This window comes from Thalassophryne amazonica, chromosome 8 (genome assembly GCF_902500255.1).
Source record: "Thalassophryne amazonica chromosome 8, fThaAma1.1, whole genome shotgun sequence".
In the NCBI taxonomy this organism is placed as follows: Eukaryota; Metazoa; Chordata; class Actinopteri; order Batrachoidiformes; family Batrachoididae; genus Thalassophryne; species Thalassophryne amazonica.
In genome coordinates this window covers 23557672-23578602 of record NC_047110.1, presented here as the reverse complement: position 1 = coordinate 23578602, position 20931 = coordinate 23557672, and the positions used below count along the sequence as shown (strand labels likewise).

The following is a 20931-nucleotide window of genomic DNA, read 5'->3' as shown; positions in this document are numbered from 1 at the left end:
GAGATGTGTTGCACTGCATGAGGCAAATGGTGGTCACACCAGATACTGACTGGTATCCCCCCCCAATAAAACAAAACTGCACCTTTCCGCACCTGTCCACAATAAAAGGCCACTCTGAAAGGTGCAGTTTTGTTTTATTGGGGGGGATACCAGTCAGTATCTGGTGTGACCACCATTTGCCTCATGCAGTGCAACACATCTCCTTCGCATAGAGTTGATCAGGTTGTCAATTGTGGCCTGTGGAATGTTGGTCCACTCCTCTTCAATGGCTGTGCGAAGTTGTGATGACGAACTGGAGTCAGTTCGAGACCCCGATGAGGACGCCGAGCATGCAAATGAGCTTCCCTGAGATGGTTTCTGACAGTTTGTGCAGAAATTCTTTGGTTATGCAAACCAATTGTTTCAGCAGCTGTCCGAGTGGCTGGTCTCAGACGATCTTGGAGGTGAACATGCTGGATGTTGAGGTCCTGGATTGGTGTGGTTACACATGGTCTGCGGTTGTGAGGCTGGTTGGATGTACTGCCAAATTCTCTGAAACGCCTTTGGAGACGGCTTATGGTAGAGAAATGAACATTCAATACACGAGCAACAGCTCTGGTTGACATTCCTGCTGTCAGCATGCCAATTGCATGCTCCCTCAAATCTTGCGACATCTGTGGCATTGTGCTGTGTGATAAAACTGCACCTTTCAGAGTGGTCTTTTATTGTGGGCAGTCTAAGGCACACCTGTGCACTAATCATGGTGTCTAATCAGCATCTTGATATGGCACACCTGTGAGGTGGGATGGATTATCTCAGCAAAGGAGAAGTGCTCACTATCACAGATTTAGACTGTGAACAATAATTGAGGGAAATGGTGATATTGTGTATGTGGAAAAAGTTTTAGATCTTTGAGTTCATCTCATACAAAATGGGAGCAAAACCAAAAGTGTTGCGTTTATATTTTTGTTGAGTGTAATATATAAGATATACCTTACTGAATTTTCATGCATATTTCAAGAGTTTCATGACTGATTTAGTGCTTGAATTTGATTGTAATTCTAGAGACAAATGTATAAAAGAAAGAAAAAAAAGAAAAAAAACCCCAAAACAAAACAAAGGAAAGGATTTATCAGTCATAAAGACATGTGCAGGTCCTTAATTGTTTTACTACATCTGCTTTCCAGAATTTGCTGAAAGTCACATCTACTGTAGTAACATATGTGTATCATAGGAAAATATTGATAAATGATGTGCTGATGTCAGCTCATCTGTCTACATAAAATCAAAAACAACTTGAAGTAATGAATGTTTCTACTGTAGAATTCAGCTGCCAGTGAGTTTTGACCATGATGCTTTGCAAATCTACAGCAACAATGTGCATACAGGTTCTACAGTAAAGATTTCTTAATTTTACAGTAATAATGCCATAAAACTACAGAGTTGCAGAGTTCACATTTTAACTTCCAAGATATTAGTACAAAATTGTTCTTTTTTTATTATTAAAGTTGGACATTGGACATCGCTTGACAATGGTTTTAAAATAATTAGTTTCATCATAACACTGGAATTGTATCATGTCATTTATTCTGACTCATGAAATAAGTTAATAAAAACTACTCCCCCACCCCCCAAATAAGTCACAATTTGTGTAGACATTTCTGAGTAGAATGGTGTTAAAGAAGTTAGAATAAATTACAGTAAACAAAATAAGTTAGCTACCTAATAACACAGCTTTCATTAAGTTGATTCAACTAAATTAAACTTGTGGAGGACAAAGCAAATCACTCAGTACTGACTGAGTTGGAATTACTAAAGAAAGATACATCCAAATTCTTACCCTGAGTTTTTAAAGTTGAGCAGTGAAATTTCTCTTTAGTTTAATTCAATTTCTCTTTAGTCTATTTAGTTTAAGACAAATCAGAGAATGAAAACATCTACAAGCATCAGAATATAATTTGCTGTTCAATGAAATGAAACATTAAAAATTTAAAAAGCTGTGCTGCAGCTTTTCAACCATTTGTCTTCAATTTAACGTTAAAAACCACAACTTGTAAAAATCTGCATTCTAAAAATTGATTGATGATTATTTTGTTATTTAAATATGATTATTTCAACTTAGTTATTTCAACTTTCAACTGAGTTAATCCCACAAAACTTCTCTAGTTAAGGTGAAATAACTTTAGTTAAACTGAAATAACTTATCTATGCAGATTGTTACGCCAAGTGTGGGCCTTAATTATTTTTTTTAAACAATTAATTTATTTTTAACAGTTGATACTTATTCTATTTTTTTAAACCTCATACTTGGTTAAATCTTAAATTGTACCATTTTAGCATATGTCTTGATCAGATCCCTTTCATTAAATTAGTGCATTTTAATTTAATATTCCACCGCTGTGCTCGCGTTTGAGCAGCTGTGCGGAGATTTTCAGAAGGCTGATTTACACCAAAACCACCGGAAGGTGGCGGAAGAGGAGGCATAATAAAGAAAAAGTCCAGAGGCGCTCACACTGGCAGCACATGAGTTTGAAGCCCTTTTTTAAAACAAGTTTAACAAGTTCTCTGTAATGAGCTCATTTCAGCCCAGACACGTCCCGCTGTCTAAATGTGAAATTATATACAATAAAATCTTCAGTGAAAAGAGAGAAAGAGAGAGAGAAAAAAATAACAGTTAAAAAACATCCAGTGGAGTTATTATTATTATTATTATTATTATTATTGTTGTTGTTGTTGTCGTTGTTGTCAGAGATTTTCCACTGCAAAATCGCCAGTGTTAAATTAAATGAACACTAGAAAGTGTCTATATGTCCACTCTTTTTAGTGTTAAATTAACACATTTCTGTTAACTTTCAAAATGCCGGCGTTAATTTAACACTGTGTTCAATGAGCACTTCAGATGTGCCAAGACTAAACAAAGTGGACAAATATAGACTCTCTCTGGTGTTAATTTAACACTGGCCGATTTTGCTGTGCACAGCCACATTCTGTGAGAAATGTTCCGGCAGAAACATGTGGAATGTCTGAGCTCGGGGTTGACATTTTACATTTACGCACGAAAAAGCCACGAAACATTATGAACATTCAACACTATAACAAAAACAAAACACCTAAAGTGTCTGTTAAAATTTGGAGTAATTGGTAAAATGTTTATTACAAGAAATAAACAAAATTTAAATGGAAGTTTTGTTATTGTTACTGTTAAAGTGTTACAGATATTGTAGAATTTTTATAAATATAGAAAACACTATCAGCGGGTTTAACTTTTGTCAAAGGTAACCACGCGCACGAGAGAGAGAGAGAGAGAGAGAGAGAGGAGAGAGAGAGAGAGAGAGAGAGAGAGAGAGAGAGAGAGAGGAGGGGTTATCCTGCGGCTGAGCCTGGCTCTGCCCCGCACTCTCACTTAACCTTTACCTTGTGCCGGACGGGAAATAAGTTAAAATAAGTTGAGATAAGTGTAAAACACCCCCCGGTGTGAGAGCTGACAGAGACTCTGAGGTCTTTTATTTTTTTTGCTTCTGTTCCTCGGCGGGGCGCAAAACCAGCGGAGTTTACCAAAGTCCACGCGCCGCTCCAGCGATGGTGACTTTACGCACGGGATTAGAAGACAACTTCCTCTGACTCCTCTGGTGTCGTTTCGTCGTTTGAAACTTTTCATCACCGCTCCGGACAATCCGCAGCAGCAACAGGCAGCGAGCGCAATCCAGGTGAGAAAAGTCCACAGTCACAGCGCGCGCGTGTCCCGTGGGTTGTTTTTAAAAGTCGGTGCGCACCGTTTATCAGGGCGATCAGAACCACATCAGTGCTCCGTGATTAGACTGTCACATTATACAGCCACCTGAGAATTCATTTAGAATAATCACAAACGGATATGTCAGCAAAAGTTAAAACACTCCGAGCCCCGCGGTGGCTGCAGACACACACTTCTTATTTAAATGGAGCGAAACACGGCGGTTGTTCTCACGTGTTCAAACTTCAATTTTGAAATCACCTTCAAAGTCGAGAAATTATTGAAGAAAAACTAGTAAAAACCTTCACTCATTTTTAGGAGAGATGCTACAAAAATCAAAGTATGGCCTTCATTCATCGAAATAAACCACAATAATATAACAAAACATGGCATTTTTAATTTTTTAAAAATCTTTATTTCGTCCAGGTGCAAATTAATCACACTTCTCACCATGTGAAAGTTTCATTGTTTTGGTGGTTCACTCAGCATTTGCACATTTATTGCCGCTGTGTACATCCTCATCATAAAAGAATCATCATCAACTAAAATATCTTTGCGCAAAATTATCCAAAATACGCACAGTGGAATTTAGATGTCACAGTTATAGAAACGCGCTTTGAAGAGTTCATCGGTCTTCAGGATGGATGTTGTCATCCTCAGACACGGTATCTTTCTGTCCGTAATCGTGCACGCTACTGTTTCGCTGTGGTCTCCGTGCGCGCTCTCACCTCATCTGCACATCCAGAAAACACAGCCTTGACCCGCAGAGCACTTACAAAACAGAGAGAGAGAGAGAGAGAAGGGGGGGGGGGGTACGTTAGGACCCGTGCATGTGAACTTTTCCCTCCTGGAGATCACGGCGACTGATCCCGGGGAGGAATGTGCGCGTCAAGTTTTAAAACAACTCCACGAGAAGTGTCAGTGTGGTTTATATGACGTCACACAGAGTCGTGCGGGACTGCGGACAGTTGCTGATCCGGACGGGGGTGTTGTTTGCCGTGTGAGTGACACGCGCTGCGTGAGGACAGTGCGCACGGCGGCGGCCTGGATCAGCCTGATAGTTCAGTCAGGGTGTTCCCCGCAGTTTCTGCTCCGCGATAAGGTGCTGCTCGGCTCCAGATAACAAGGAGGTTTTTCGAGTAAGAAAAGAAGAATGAAAAAAAAAATGCGCCAGAAGAGGAAACGTGATGGATAGATTTTTGAAGTTTTACTTTTTTTTAATAACCCGAAGGCCAGTTTGGAGTTTCACTTCTGTTGCGCGGAACGGATCTCCGCGGTGCGCACGTCTGCGCTTTAAATACTGATTAACAACAAGTTGTTTGATTGTTTGGACTGTAACAGAACAATTTATAGACACCAGCACCACTCCCCCTTCTGAAAAACAATCCGGCAGGGGCCGCGCTGAAGTTGAGCTGCTGTGGCATTTTGTTTTGAGCAGGTGCTGCGGGTTGAAGTTCCCTCATAAGGTAAAGTGGCATTAGAGCGTCCAAATGGCAGACTTATATATAGGCTGCGTGTTCAGCACATTGTCCCGGGCTGCATCGCTGCGCTTTCAGACCTGCAGATTCTTTTTTTTTTTATTCCTACTGAGCGGATCCGCGCTGACAACAGACTCACTCTAATAAACCGTGTGCGTAAAATAAGCCTCAAACGGCCCCCAAAGACCCGAACCAAGTCTGGATCCAGTAGAACGATTTTCAAAATGACATTTAATTCTTTAAAAAAAATGAGAATTTATTAAAAAAAAAAAAAAAAACCACAATTAATCCTTTTTAAAAAGTCTTCTGAAAATCTCATTTATAAAAATGTGTTAAAATAACCTCTAACACAGAACATGCAACACTTTGTGTAGACATTTCTGAGTGGGATGCATTCTCCTCTGGAGGACACTTCAGTGCAGATAAGGTGAAACACACAATTACTGAAGGATGTGACAGCTGAGAGAGCCAGATTAAGAGAGAAACTGAACAGACGAAGGCCACAGGAGGACGAACACTGTGACTTTGACACTCTGACTTTAGTTGCAGAGCATCACCAGCTGTGGAGTTACCCAGACATCCACAGGAAATCCAATCATTTATTGATAAACTAGAAGTGCATACCTCAGCCAAGGCCTAAACATCCTGGAATTTTGATCTTTGTTATTGACAATATTAGATGGTTCTTATAATGCAGCAGTTCAATAAGCAGCAGTCTGTCTGTGTATTTCCACAGTGACAGATCTGGACCTGTGTATAGATTCATATGAAGATTTGACTGAGTCAAATTATTAGAAAACATTGAATATAAAATGATACAGAGAGCACATCTGGATTGTAATACAGTATTTATCAGCTCAAGTGAAAACATTTTGAGAAACTGATCAAAATGTAAAAAAAAAAGTTATGTGAATTTACTGGATTTTAAATATGCACATGATCAGAATGCGCATAGCTGCCAGGTTTTTTTTTTAATTTGTGTGGCATTAAACAGCAACAGCTAACCCTTAAATTAAGCAAATTCACAGACGTTTTCTGCCGTATACATTGAAAAGTAAATCAGTCATCCAGAATTCACATTTGAATCCTGATCACCCCCAAAAGTATATAAATATCTTCCATTTTGCCAGTTTGATCATTCCTTTAAGTTCCATGGAGAGCATGTGGATTTTTTTTTATAAATAGATCTGAATGCCTCATATCATACGGTGAAAAAAATAAAATAAAAATAATAATAATAATAAAAACAAATCCACAATCAAGATTAAAATCCTGATCAATCCCAGAGTTTAACGGATTGTTCCTGTTTGTAAAAATTGGTCATTCAAGTAATTTCTTCAAGATCAGCTCAACACATACTGAGAAGTTGCTCTTAATTCCAAGAACACCTCATTTCTCTGTAAAAATATAACTGCCTTCGGTGTCTCTCTTTTTCACTTGGGGTCACCACAGCAGATCTACTATGGAGCTACATGTTGATTTGACACAAGTTTCATGGTGTTCGCCCTTCCTGATACTACCCCTCTTTACATAGAGAACAGTCACGGGTGGTCTTGAAACACAGACTTTTCCCTCTGGAAACAAGCGAATTAAACTCTTGGCTAGTATAAAAATTACAGAGAAGGTACACATGGGTTTGTTCATCTTGCTATGTTTGACCGCTGCACATTTTTCATGAATATTAGCCCAAAGATGTGAGAAATTTCATTAATTCCAGGAATGTCTCATCCCCTATTAAAAATAATGTACAAAAATCACCTAGAATCCACATTTGTATCCTCATAAAAAGAAAAATGTGATAATTTCTTCATCGGGATATATTTGATCACACCATAATCATTATGAATATTAATCCACACATTTGAGAAATTAATATGAATGTAATAAATAAGTAAATAGATAAAGGAAAATTAAAAAAAATCAAATGTTGAAAAAAAATAATGATCCAGAGCACATTTGGCTCCTGATCAATACCAAAGTTTGACAGGCGCTTCTTCTTCATAAAAGTGAATAACATACATCCTGCTGATCACCTCAGAGGAGGAGATACACATGATGAAGTACAACCTAATAGTACAAATATTTCCATTTTATTAATCCTGCCTTTTGAGACAAATCTTCCATCTGACCGCAGTTATACTTTTTTTTTTGGAAGTTCTTCACCTTTTTCGGAAATGCTCCCTCAGCTGTGGCAGATCAGAGTCCTAATTATTTGTAGTCGGGCTCTTTGTAGAAGACATCGGCCTCCAAATTGGACACGTGTTGTGCAAACACAAATTAAACATTTAGGCCTAAGTATTTCTCCCTGGGTGAAGTGCGTATACTCGTCAGCCTATACTTATCTCCGGCCCAACGACACACCCAAATTGCAGTGTTGCTGCAGAAAAGGAAAGGTTGAGGCCCTCGGGATAATGAGCACATGAAGAAAGCTGGCAGATTCCCAAAAGTTTCTCAACTTTAATGCAAACTTAGTGAACAAAACAATGTGTGTGTGTGTGTACTGTTTTGACAGAACTCAGTGCAGTTCTGTTTTTTTTTTTCTAGTGTGTTTTTATTTGTGTGTGTCCTCGTCCACACTTGTGAGATGTTTCTCTGTGTGTCTGTGCGTGTTGAGCGTTTGTACTGCTTGTGTGATGATGATGTGTAGATGCTCCTCTGCTTTCCACCTTCACATGACCGTGCAGTTGACCTCGCCAGCGTTTCAGCTCCGCTCGTTTTCCCAACCAGTGAAAAGTGGCTGTCAGTCGTTGGTGTGACCTTTTCTGATTCAGCACCTGCTCCCCACCATCTAACGACAAAGCTCACCTGACACACCAGCACCTCCTCGTAACAGCCTCCTCTCCACGCAGCACCATCTCATGCTTTTTTCATGCTCCCGTCACGAAATGAGCCACATTTTCGTGGCAAGTTTTTTTAATTCTATTATTTTTAACCCTACCCCCTTCTCCTAACCCTAACCATTGCGAGCGTTTCGTGCTCCCGTCACAAAATGAATTCATGCTCTCGTCATGAAAAGCGCCACATTTTTGTGATGGTATCATGAGTGAGATTGGAGTGAAAGAGCAGCATGGAGCAACCCAACCTCATGTCATTTCATGATACCAGGATCTCCTTGTGTCCTTGTTCATAGCCGCCCATATTGTTTTGTGTCCTGATGCAGATCTTGAACTTCATGCATCTCCTTGACCTGCTTCTCAATTTTTCCTGGTTGCAACATTAACAATGGGTGTTATGCACCTGTGAAAGACTGAGAAAGCTTTTCAAATGTATAGTGTGTGTGTTAGACTGTTTGTCAAAGGACTGTTGCAGCGTGAGCACACTCACAGGCCCGCGGGAAGCAAAACAAGGAGTGGCATCAGTCCTCTTAAAGGTTAACATTCTATGCTGTTTCAGTCATTTTCTTCTTATTATTATTGTCATTACTTTTCCACTCTGACTTTGACTTCTGAATAGCTGATTATAACTGAGAAATCACAGAAATCTGTCATTTATGGAGTTCCAAGTTGAGTCTGGGAACATGTGCTGGTGTTTCACGTCACAGCATCCACAACACCACAGAACTGCATTGGGTCCTGAATGGGAACCACCCAGGTAGACAACCCGTCCATTCCAACATCTCTAAAATAACCATCTGTCTGCCACAGATAGGTGAAATGTGGGAGCTCCCTTGGCCTTCTCCAGCTATTGGGGTCCTTAACACTCTGGCACCTGCACACTGGATGATGCACAGAGAAATGCGCCACATGGCCAAAATGCCTCACAATGCAAATGATACCCCTCCGCTTAGTCTCTATAAGTAACGGCTGGATTAATACAAAGTTTTCCTGGTGATACCCAAGGATCCTCCAAAGACACTTAGTACCAAAGACATCCAGTCCTTACCTTAGGTCACTGGTTAGCATCCAGGTCTCACTACATACAGCAAGACAGACAGCACCAGGACCTTAAAGACTTGGTCCTTCGCTCTCCTGCAAAAATATCGGCATCATCAAACTTCTCTCTCCAGTGACCTCATGACTCCACAAGTTCTTCCCAGGTGCCTCTTGATCTCAAAGCCTAAGGACCCAGAGACATGAGTGTCACTGCCAAGATAAATGAATGTCTCTACAAGTTCATCAGTTTCACCACATACAGATACACTTCTGATGGCTGCATCCAAGAAGACATTCAAAGCCTGACTCTTCATCTTGATCCAGGACTGTCGTAAACCCAGACACTCTGATTTGTCATTCAGTTTCTCAGAATCATCTGCAAGGTCAAGGTCAGTATAAACCTGTCCTTGCTAGATTAGCAACAAAGAAGTCGCTGATTTCCTCAACCCCACTAACACCCAGTCCATGCAATCACTGAACAGTGTTGGAGCCAGAACATACCTCTGACTAATGTCAGTTTTCACTGGGAAAAAGTCAGAGTCTCTGCCTCCACTGTGCACAGCACTCACAGTATCTGTGTATAGGCTGGCTATGATGGGAAAATTCTCAGGATGTCCGAGAAAGCAGTGTGATCAAGGCTGCTGAATATAAATGAGGGTACTATGGTGGATTAGTGGTTAGCACTGTTGCCTCACAGAGAGAAGGTTCCAGGTTCAAATCTAGTCTGGTTATTTCTGTGTGGAGTCTGAATGTTCTCCTCGGGTGCTTTGGCTACTTCCAACTTCCAAACACATGTAGATAAGTGGTAAATGGACTGCATTTATAAAGCGCTTTTCCATCTGCATCAGATGCTCAAAGCGCTTTACAGTAATGCCTCACATTCACCCTGATGTGAGGCTGCTGCCATACAAGGTACTCACCACACACCGGGAGCAACTAGGGGATTAAGGACCTTGTCCAAGAGCCCTTAGTATTTTTCGGTTAGGCTGGGGTTTGAGGATCCTCTGGTCTCAAGACCAACACTTTAACCACTAGACCATCGCCTGCCCAATTGCAGAAGAGGTGAATTGGTGACTAAATTGACCGTAAATTTGAGTGGGAATGTGAATGAATTTGTCTGTCGATATGTGTTGGCCCTGTGACAGGCTGGCAGCCTGTCCAGGGAGCAATCCCACTCTAACCCAATGACTGCTGGGACAGACTTCAGAACCCCCCCCCAATTCAGACCATGACCCTTAACTAGAATAAGTAGGCTCAGAAAATGGATGGATGGATGAAAATAACTGGTAGTTCAGAGATGACAGAAATGTTTAGAAATATAACATATTGTCACTTATTGATAATCTTGTAAATTTGTTTTCACACACACACACACACACACACACACACACACACACACACACACACACACACACACACACACACACACACACACACACACACACACACACACACACACACACACACACACACACACACACACACACACTTCTCATATATTATGTAAAAACTAGCGAGAAACAAACACTTATAAAACTGAAAACACTGTTTTTGGAACTTGATAACACCTTCCAAGTGTTTTACAAGAAATCCCTTGGACATCAGCGTGGTGACGTTACTGGCTGGTCTAGCTAGCTGCTAACTCAGTTTCGTTTGTGTGTAAATATAACATATTGCTCATATATCATGTAAAAGCTACAGACAAATAAACACTTCTAAAACTGAAAATGCTGCTTTTGTAACTTGATAACACCCCTGGAGTGATTTACAAGACATCCCGTGGACATCAGTGTGGTGACGTTACTGGCTGGTCTAGCTAGCTGCTAACTCAGTTTCGTTTGTGTGTAAATATAACATATTTCTCATATATCATGTAAAAGCTACAGACAAATAAACACTTCTAAAACTGTAAATGCTGTTTTTATAACCTGTTAACACCTCTGGAGTGATTTACAAGACATCCGGAGGACATCAGCGTGCACGCTAACTTCTGCTAACTTAATATTAATTTCTGCTCTTGTCAAAAGCTCATGTATGCCCATGCCTTCTTGCCAGTTCTGTTAAAACGTGAATAAAATATTGTTTATGAGTGATTGATTGAGTTTATTCTGCAACATCAATAAAACCTACAGAGGTGAATATACAGTATCACTGATACAAGGATAACACAATAATGCTTATTTCTATTGTGGTCTTTGTGAAATTATCACATGACAAAATAGACGGGCTTCATTGAACATGTACAAATTGTAAATAAAACAATAGGATCTGAATAATTAATGTAAATAACAATAAATGTATAATTGATTTATGTGTGTATATATATATATAGTTTGTACCGAGATACCAGTTGAACAAATGCAAATTATGAAGAAGACGATGCTCATACTGCCGAGGGCATTTTAGCATATTTAGCATGTATTTAGAAATATGATGCTATTTTATCATTTGAGACCTTTTTACTTTTACTCCAATGGGTCACATTGATGTTATGGACATGGAAATCACATCAACTTTATTGTTTCACTGAAAGCAGGAAGAATCACTTAAAAAACAAAAATCAGCTTGGCTTTGTATCTGTTGGACTTGATTTTAATATCTGACCAGGAGCAGCAGCCAGATGAAAATGATCAAAGAGGGGTAGAAAAGAAGAAGAAGAAAAAAGGAAACATTACTGCAGAAATTAGTTACGTTGTAGATGTAAATGACATGATTGAAACGCTGAAGTCGGTTACTGTTCAATCAGACTGCAGACATTGGGTTTGCTATAGAGGGAGCAGGTGACCAACACTCATGTTTCAGTGGCTCTTTTTCTGTCAGGCCTTGGACTGCAGCAGCAGCAGCAGCAGCAGCAGATGCTTTGGCCATTACCCCGCTCGTGATGATTTTACAGAAGAAGGAAATCACATGGAGCATGTCTGCATGTCCACGAGCCTTTACTGATTCCCTCCTCCTTCCTTCAACTCGACTTTAGTCTCTCTCACTCAACTTACTGTCTTTTCTTTTTTTTTTTTTTGGTGCATTAAACCCACATGACCTGAAGGCCTGCATTCACATCCAAAATGCTGACCTGTAACAGCGTATGCAAAACAGACATGCATAAATTAGTAATAACATAAAGAAAAACCCCAAAGGAACAGTTCATGACCTCTGTCCTCCCACAGAAAACGTAATCATTATTATGAACCACATGATCAGAGCTGATGAGTCACATACGTCCGTCCACACCGCTTATATCTGAGATCCAACCTGAGGCCGATCAGATGGAACAAATATTAATCTAAACATAATATGTCCCAGGTCAGGTACGATGAAGAGCTCCAGCCCCAGCAAACAGAGTTACAGATTGTTTACAAAACTGTACGCAAAGATTTGTGTAGCTATCATTGTTTTTGCATGAAAATGCCAGAAAAGCCTCTTTTTAACTTTTTATTTCCTGCAAATGTGTCTGTTTTAACGTTAGAAGGGAGAGAGGAGAGTGTAGCCCTTTGTTGTGGTAATAAAGCATATATAGGACTTTATGATGTCACAGGGCTGGTTCTTGTTGTAGTATGTCCGAGAAAGGTAAAAGGAAAAGATCAAAGAGAGGCTTGGGAATCTGGTCCAAATCTGTCACAAAATATAATCATTTTGTCAAAATTCGTTTTATACTTTTTGATTTAAGACGTACAAAGAAACCAATCACATTACCTCTGCCCTCTGGTGTCAGTAGCCAGAGGTACCAACACGACCCAGCTAGTTTGTTGTGTGGGCCGCCAGAAGAGGAGGTACTGCTGGCCCACCACCAGAGGGCGCCCTGTCTGGAGTGCGGGCTCCAGGCACCAGAGGGCGCAGCCGCCTCACAGGAGCAGCCAGGGTGACAGCTGTCACACATCACCTGCAACAGCTGTTACCAATCACCTGATCAGCAGGGGTACATCAGCAGGACGACGTCTCCACCTCTTTGCCGAGATATCGTTCTACCTGGAAGGTAACGTACCTCAGCTGACTGTTTTGACAGTATCCTTTGTGACTTTGTGCATTATATTGTGGACTGCTTTTCCAACGAGAGGTGGAGGTAGCTTTCCTGCCGAACTGATTCCTGGGTGCAAACGCATCCTCAGTTAATTGCTTTTTTGTTCCTCGCCAGCAGTACCAGGTCCGACACGCGGAGGCAGTGGCCACCTGGGAGTTCGGGACTTGCCGGCTCCAGTATTCCCGGGGTCTGGTGGCGGAGGAAATCGTGTGGTTCCGGTTCTGCTTTGGACAGGCATCTCCTATCATCGAGCCTGCCCACACGACACCTTTGTGAATTGACTCTTGTCTATTGTTGCAATCTGTTGTATTTGTTGTGCACATTCACAACAGTAAAGTGTTGTTATTTGACCTACTTCATTGTCCGTTCATTTGCGCCCCCTGTTGTGGGTCCGTGTACCTACACTTTCCCAACAGGATATCTCGGCCAACGTCATGGACCCCGTGGGGCGTCAACCGGCTGTTGAACGGCCAATGGAAGAGCAGGGCGCACAGGCGTCTGCAGGAGGAATGATCGGTGAGTTGCAGCGAATCCTCACCGCTTTTACGGCTCGGCTGGATCTGATGACCGAGCAGAACGTCCTCCTTAACCGCAGGGTGGAGGCTCTCGCCGCGCAGGTGGAAGCGCACCCTCAGGGCGCTGCTGCAGCTCTCCCTCCTGTCGATCCTGTGTGCAACAGTGACGTTCCACAGGTCGTTCAACGACCCCTCCCACCTTCCCCTGAAGCATACATAAGCCCTCCAGAGCCGTACGGGGGTTGTGTGGAGACATGCGCGGACTTTCTTATGCAGTGTTCGCTCGTCTTCGCACAATGTCCCGTCATGTACGCGACTGATGCTAGTAAGATAGCTTATGTAATTAATCTGCTTCGCGGCAAGGCACGCGCTTGGGCTACAGCGCTTTGGGAGCAAAATTCACGGCTCCTTCTGATGTATGATGGGTTTGTGAGGGAGTTCAGAACAGTGTTCGATCACCCAAATAGAGGAGAGACCGCTTCAGCCATGCTGCTGTCAATGAGACAGGGGCGCCGGAGCGCAGCTGTTTATGCAGTCGACTTCCGCATCGCGGCTGCGAGGTCCGGCTGGAATAACACTGCCCTCCGTGCCGCCTTCGTAAACGGACTGTCGTTGGTCCTGAAGGAGCTCCTGGTGGCCAAGGACGAACCGCGGGATTTAGACGGGCTTATTGATCTCGTTATACGATTAGACAATCGGTTAGAAGAACGCCGTCGGGAACGAGACGAAGGGCGTGGCCGGGCACGCGCCGTCCCTCTCCCTTCCGGTTCCGATCGAGTTCCGCCCTCCCCACGCTCCACGGCCTCTACGCTCCGTGTGGTTACAGCTCCCCCTGCTGATGAAGCTATGGACACGAGCAGGGCCACATTTAGGGCACCAGATAAACAAAGGAGGCTGGCCCGCGGAGCGTGCTTTGTTTGTGGCTCAATAGAGCATCAAGTGAGGGACTGCCCAGAGCGGTTAAAACACCAACGCCCGCCCCTAGAAACTGGGTTAGGGGTGGGTCAAAACATTCACGTGGGACATACCCATATTGCCACACGACTCCCAGTTACAATCCTTTATGAGGATTTAACCCTGAAGGCCCCAGCACTGGTGGACACGGGCTCTGAAGGGAATCTGTTAGACAGCAGATGGGCCAGGGAGATAGGGCTCCCTCTGGTGGCGCTTACCTCGCCTGTGCAGGTGCGGGCACTAGATGGCTCCCTACTCCCTCCGATCACACATAAGACACCACCAGTAACTCTGGTGGTGTCAGGAAATCACCGGGAGGAGATCGAGTTTTTTGTGACTCCTACCACCTCCCGTGTGATTCTAGGGTTCCCCGGGATGTTAAAACACAATCCCCGGATCGATTGGCCGTCCGGGGTAGTGGTTCAGTGGAGCGAGACCTGCCATCAGGTATGTTTAGGTTCCTCGGTTCCTCCCGGTTCCCAGGCTAAGGAGGAGGTCAGAGTCCCGCCCAATCTAGGGACGGTGCCGGTGGAGTACCATGACCTTGTGGATGTGTTCAGTAAGGATCTGGCGCTCACCCTTCCCCCCACCGTCCGTACGATTGTGCCATTGATTGGTTCCAGGCGTTGAGTTCCCGTCCAGCAGGCTGTACAACCTCTCACGACCTGAGCGCGAATCAATGGAGACCTACATCCGGGACTCTTTAGCCGCCGGGTTGATCCGGAATTCCACCTCCCCGATGGGTGCAGGTTTCTTTTTTGTGGGTAAAAAAGACGGCGGACTTCGTCCATGCATTGATTATAGGGGGCTGAACGAAATCACGGTTCGTAATCGATACCCGTTGCCCCTGTTGGATTCAGTGTTCACGCCCCTGCATGGAGCCCAAATATTCACTAAGCTAGATCTTAGAAATGCGTATCACCTGGTTCGGATCCGGAAGGGAGACGAGTGGAAGACAGCATTTAACACCCCCTTAGGTCACTTTGAGTACCTGGTCATGCCGTTCGGCAGGCCCCCGCAACGTTCCAAGCATTAGTTAATGATGTCTTGCGGGATTTCCTGCACCGATTCGTCTTCGTATATCTAGACGATATACTCATCTTTTCTCCGGATCCTGAGACTCATGTCCGGCATGTACGTCAGGTCCTGCAGCGGTTGTTGGAGAACCGGCTGTTTGTGAAGGGCGAGAAGTGTGAGTTTCACCTTTGTCCTTCCTGGGGTTTATCATCTCCCCCAACTCCGTCGCTCCTGATCCGGCCAAGGTTGCGGCGGTGAGAGACTGGCCCCAACCCACTAGCCGTAGGAAGCTGCAACAGTTCCTCGGCTTTGCAAATTTCTACAGGAGGTTCATTAAGGGCTACAGTCAGGTAGTTAGCCCCCTGACAGCCCTGACCTCACCAAAAGTCCCCTTCACCTGGTCGGATCGTTGCGATGCCGCGTTCAAGGAGTTGAAACGGCGCTTCTCGTCTGCACCCGTTCTGGTGCAGCCCGATCCTAGTCGCCAGTTAGTGGTTGAAGTGGACGCCTCGGACTCAGGGATACGAGCTGTGCTTTCCCAGAGCGGGAAGACCGATAAGGTCCTTCACCCGTGTGCCTATTTTTCCTGCAGGTTGACCCCGGCCGAACGGAACTATGACGTTGGCAATCGAGAACTCCTTGCGGTGAAAGAGGCTCTTGAAGAGTGGAGACATCTGTTGGAGGGAACGTCCGTGCCATTCACGGTTTTCACTGACCACCGGAACCTGGAGTATATCAGGACCGCCAAGCGGCTGAACCCCAGGCAAGCCCGCTGGTCACTGTTCTTCGGCCGTTTTGACTTCCGGATCACCTACCGTCCGGGACCAAAAACCAGAGATCGGATGCCCTGTCCCGGGTACATGAAGATGAAGTCAAGGCGGAGTTGTCGGATCCACCGGAACCCATCATCCCGGAGTCCACTATCGTGGCCACCCCCACCTGGGACGTAGAGAGAACCGTCCGGGAGGCCCTGGCACGAAGCCCGGACCCCGGAACTGGGCCGAAGAACAAACTATACGTCCCACCAGAAGCTAGGGCTGCAGTCCTGGACTTCTGTTACGGCTCCAAGCTCTCCTGTCATCCAGGGGTGCGAAGAACCGTGGCAGTTGTCCGGCAGCGCTTCTGGTGGGCGTCCCTAGAGGCCGACATCCGGGATTATATCCAGGCCTGCACCACCTGCGCCAGGGGCAAGGCTGACCATCGCAGGGCATCAGGACTGCTCCAGCCGCTGCCTGTGCCTCATCGCCCCTGGTCCCACATCGGCCTGGATTTTGTCACGGGCCTCCCGCCGTCCCAGGGTAACACCACCATCCTCACGATAGTGGACCGATTCTCCAAGGCGGCCCACTTCGTGGCCCTCCCGAAGCTCCCAACAGCCCAGGAGACAGCGGACCTCCTGGTCCACCACGTCGTCCGGCTGCATGGGATTCCAACAGACATCGTCTCCGATCGTGGTCCCCAGTTCTCCTCGCAAGTCTGGAGGAGCTTCTGCCGGGAACTGGGGGCCACGGTGAGTCTCTCGTCCGGGTACCACCTCAGACCACGGGCAAGCAGACCGGGTAAACCAGGAGGTGGAACAGGCCTTGCGCTGCGTGACTGCCGCGCACCCGGCGGCCTGGAGTACCCACTTGGCCTGGATCGAGTATGCCCATAACAGCCAGGTGTCTTCAGCCACCGGCCTCTCCCTTTGAGGTGTGTCTGGGTATCAGCCCCCGTTGTTTCCGGTGGTGGGGGAGAGGTCGGTGTGCCCTCGGTCCAGGCCCACCTACGGAAGTGCCGTCGGGTGTGGCGTGCCGCCCGTTCTGCTTTGCTAAAGGCCCGGACGAGGGCAAAAGCCCATGCAGACCGTCGGCGGACCCCGGCCCCTGTGTATCGGCCAGGGCAGGAGGTGTGGTATCCACAAAGGACATTCCCCTCAAAGTGGACTCCCCCAAGCTACAGGACCGTTACATCGGCCCTTTCAAAATCCTTAAGGTCATCAGTCCAGCCGCAGTGAGGCTTCAGCTTCCGGCCTCACTGCGGATCCATCCTGTGTTTCACGTGTCCCGAATTAAACCGCATCACACCTCACCCCTCTGTACTCCGGGTCCGACACGCGGAGGCAGTGGCCACCTGGGAGTTCGGGACTTGGCGGCTCCAGTATTCCCGGGGTCTGGTGGCGGAGGAAATCGTGTGGTTCCGGTTCTGCTTTGGACAGGCGTCTCCTATCTTCGAGCCTGCCCACACGACACCTTTGTGAATTGACTCTTGTCTATTGTTGCAATCTGTTGTATTTGTTGTGCACATTCACAACAGTAAAGTGTTGTTATTTGACCTACTCCATTTTCCGTTCATTTGCGCCCCCTGTTGTGGGTCCGTGTACCTACACTTTCCCAACATAGTTGCTGTCATTGTTCTAGCCACATCACCATTTTATTGAGACTTTTTTTTTGGTCAAAAGGATTGGCACAAAACATAAAATAAAAAGCAAGAAGACCTTCTCACTGCTCTGCCTGTAAGGCATTGTCTCCGGATTTGAAGTATCTGTGACCCTCATTTTTAGGGTTAAAAAATGTGACACTGTCCTTGTGCTGTGGCTGTATTCAGGGACTTGGTCAGGTTTTTGAAACATTTGTAAGAGACTAGCGATTTCTGTCTTCACAATTGTTCAGTGCCTGTCACCAGTCCTGATTCAAACTTGGCTTGTTACTTTACAGAGTATTTAGGTACATGTGCACACAACATGTATTGAGATAAATCTAAGGTACTACTTCTTTTTTTCATTAATTTTTGGAATTGCAGTAAAAGCCGGTGTCACACAGGAATAAGACTGTCGGCAATTTAGGAGAATCCAGACTCTACTGCGAAAGACACTGATGCACACGCATGCACGGTGGTGGCATGGGTGCAATTTGGTGGGGGGATAGGGGGGACATGTCCCCCCCACCTTTTCAACCAGGGGGGACAGAATATGGCATGTCCCCCCATCTTCGGACATATATATGTGTACTTGAAACATGCTGTGCCAGTCTTATGTGCAAAACCATGTCAGAATAGTATCTTTGTTTCTGCAAGTTTGTATTTTTAGCAGCATTGACTTGTTTACAACCTGTTTCTTGTTTGTCACATTCAGAATTTTCTGGGACTGCATTTGCCCAGATTTGAAACCAAAAATAGTTGCCTCTAGGGACTAGTGTCTACACATAAGTATCAATGGACCATATGCCATTTTACTAAATTCTGAACGTTAGAAAAGGAAATCAGAAAAGCTATCTGGGACCTCAGAAAGCCCATCTGCAATTATTGCTTGATCTCCAAAATCAGTCTATGCAAGTGAAATTACACTCAACAAAAATATAAATGCAACACATTTGGTTTTGCTCCCATTTTGTATGAGATGAACTCAAAGATCTAAAACTTTTTCCACATACACAATATCACCATTTCCCTCAAATATTGTTCACAAACCAGTCTAAATCTGTGATAGTGAGCACTTCTCCTTTGCTGAGATAATCCATCCCACCTCACAGGTGTGCCATATCAAGATGCTGATTAGACGCCATGATTAGTGCACAGGTGTGCCTTAGACTGCCCACAATAAAAGGCCACTCTGAAAGGTGCAGTTTTATCACACAGCACAATGCCACAGATGTCGCAAGATTTGAGGGAGCGTGCAGTTGGCATGCTGACAGCAGGAATGTCAACCAGAGCTGTTGCTCGTGTATTGAATGTTTATTTCTCTACCATAAGCCATCTCCAAAGGCGTTTCAGAGAATTTGGCAGTACATCCAACCAGCCTCACAACCGCAGACCACGTGTAACCACACCAGCCCAGGACCTCCACATCCAGCATGTTCACCTCCAAGATCGTCTGAGACCAGCCACTCGGACAGCTGCTGAAACAATCGGTTTGCATAACCAAAGAATTTCTGCACAAACTGTCAGAAACCGTCTCAGGGAAGCTCATCTGCATGCTCGTCGTCCTCATCGGGGTCTCGACCTGACTCCAGTTCGTTGTCGTAACCGACTTGAGTGGGCAAATGCTCACATTCGCTGGCGTTTGGCACGTTGAAGAGGTGTTCTCTTCATGGATGAATCCCAGTTCACACTGTTCAGGGCAGATGGCAGACAGCATGTGTGGCGTCGTGTGGGTGAGCGGTTTTCTGATGTCAATGTTGTGGATTGAGTGGCCCATGGTGGCGGTGGGGTTATGGTATGGGTAGGCGTCTGTTATGGATGAAGAACACAGGTGCATTTTATTGATGGCATTTTGAATGCACAGAGATACCGTGACGAGATCCTGAGGCCCATTGTTGTGCCATACATCCAAGAACATCACCTCATGTTGCAGCAGGATAATGCATGGCCCATGTTGCAAGGATCTGTACACAGTTCTTGGAAGCTGAAAATGTCCCAGTTCTTGCATGGCCGGCATACTCACCGGACATGTCACCCATTGTGCATATTTGGGATGCTCTGGACCTGCGTATACGACAGTGTGTACCAGTTCCTGCCAATATCCAGCAACTTCGCACAGCCATTGAAGAGGCGTGGACCAATATTCCACAGGCCACAATTGACAACCTGATCAACTCTATGCGAAGGAGATGTGTTGCACTGCATGAGGCAAATGGTGGTCACACCAGATACTGACTGGTATCCCCCCCCCCCCCCATAAAACAAAACTGCACCTTTCAGAGTGGCCTTTTATTGTGGGCAGTCTAAGGCACACCTGTGCACTAATCATGGTGTCTAATCAGTATCTTGATATGGCACACCTGTGAGGTGGGATGGATTATCTCAGCAAAGGAGAAGTGCTCACTATCACAGATTTAGACTGGTTTGTGAACAATATTTGAGGGAAATGGTGATATTGTGTATGTGGAAAAAGTTTTAGATCTTTGAGTTCATCTCATACAAAATGGGAGCAAAACCAAAAGTGTTGCGTTTATATTTTTGTTTAGTGTATGTTCAGTATGAGTGTTGTCATTAGTGCCACTTCGAAAATTAAATTCATGATAAGTAATTTATCCTAAACTTATGATCTGTTGTTTTTTCAAACTTGTGCAAAAACAAATCTTTCAAAAAAATACAGTATGCGATAGTTAATAATTATTAAGAGCCTGTTCTTTCATATTTATGAATACATTTTACCACATTGCAGTTGTTTTTTAATGAAAACTCAACCTACACATGTGGTGATACCTTATTTACTCCAGGATGTTAACAAAATCAGTGCTGGCTATTCTCAGAATAAAGTACTTATATCCACAGTTTCAAATTGTATAAGTCAAATGGTGTCCACTTTATGGTCTTCTCAAAACATTAAAATTACTGTTCTGGATGCTCAGAATGCATGTGAGCTTATCTAGAAACCGTTGGCTTCTGGCGG

The 20931-nt window shown here is 44.6% G+C and overlaps 1 protein-coding gene across 1 annotated transcript in view; it reads left to right on the top strand.

The window, feature by feature from the left end:
* Window positions 1-4908: 4908 nt before the first annotated feature.
* LOC117515355 (transcription factor SOX-6-like) overlaps window positions 4909-20931 on the top strand; it is a 420160-nt gene continuing 404137 nt past the window's right edge. The window contains exon 1 of the mRNA XM_034175874.1: window positions 4909-5175. The gene's annotated coding sequence lies outside the window, so the exon portion shown is untranslated. The remainder of the gene's footprint in view (window positions 5176-20931) is intronic.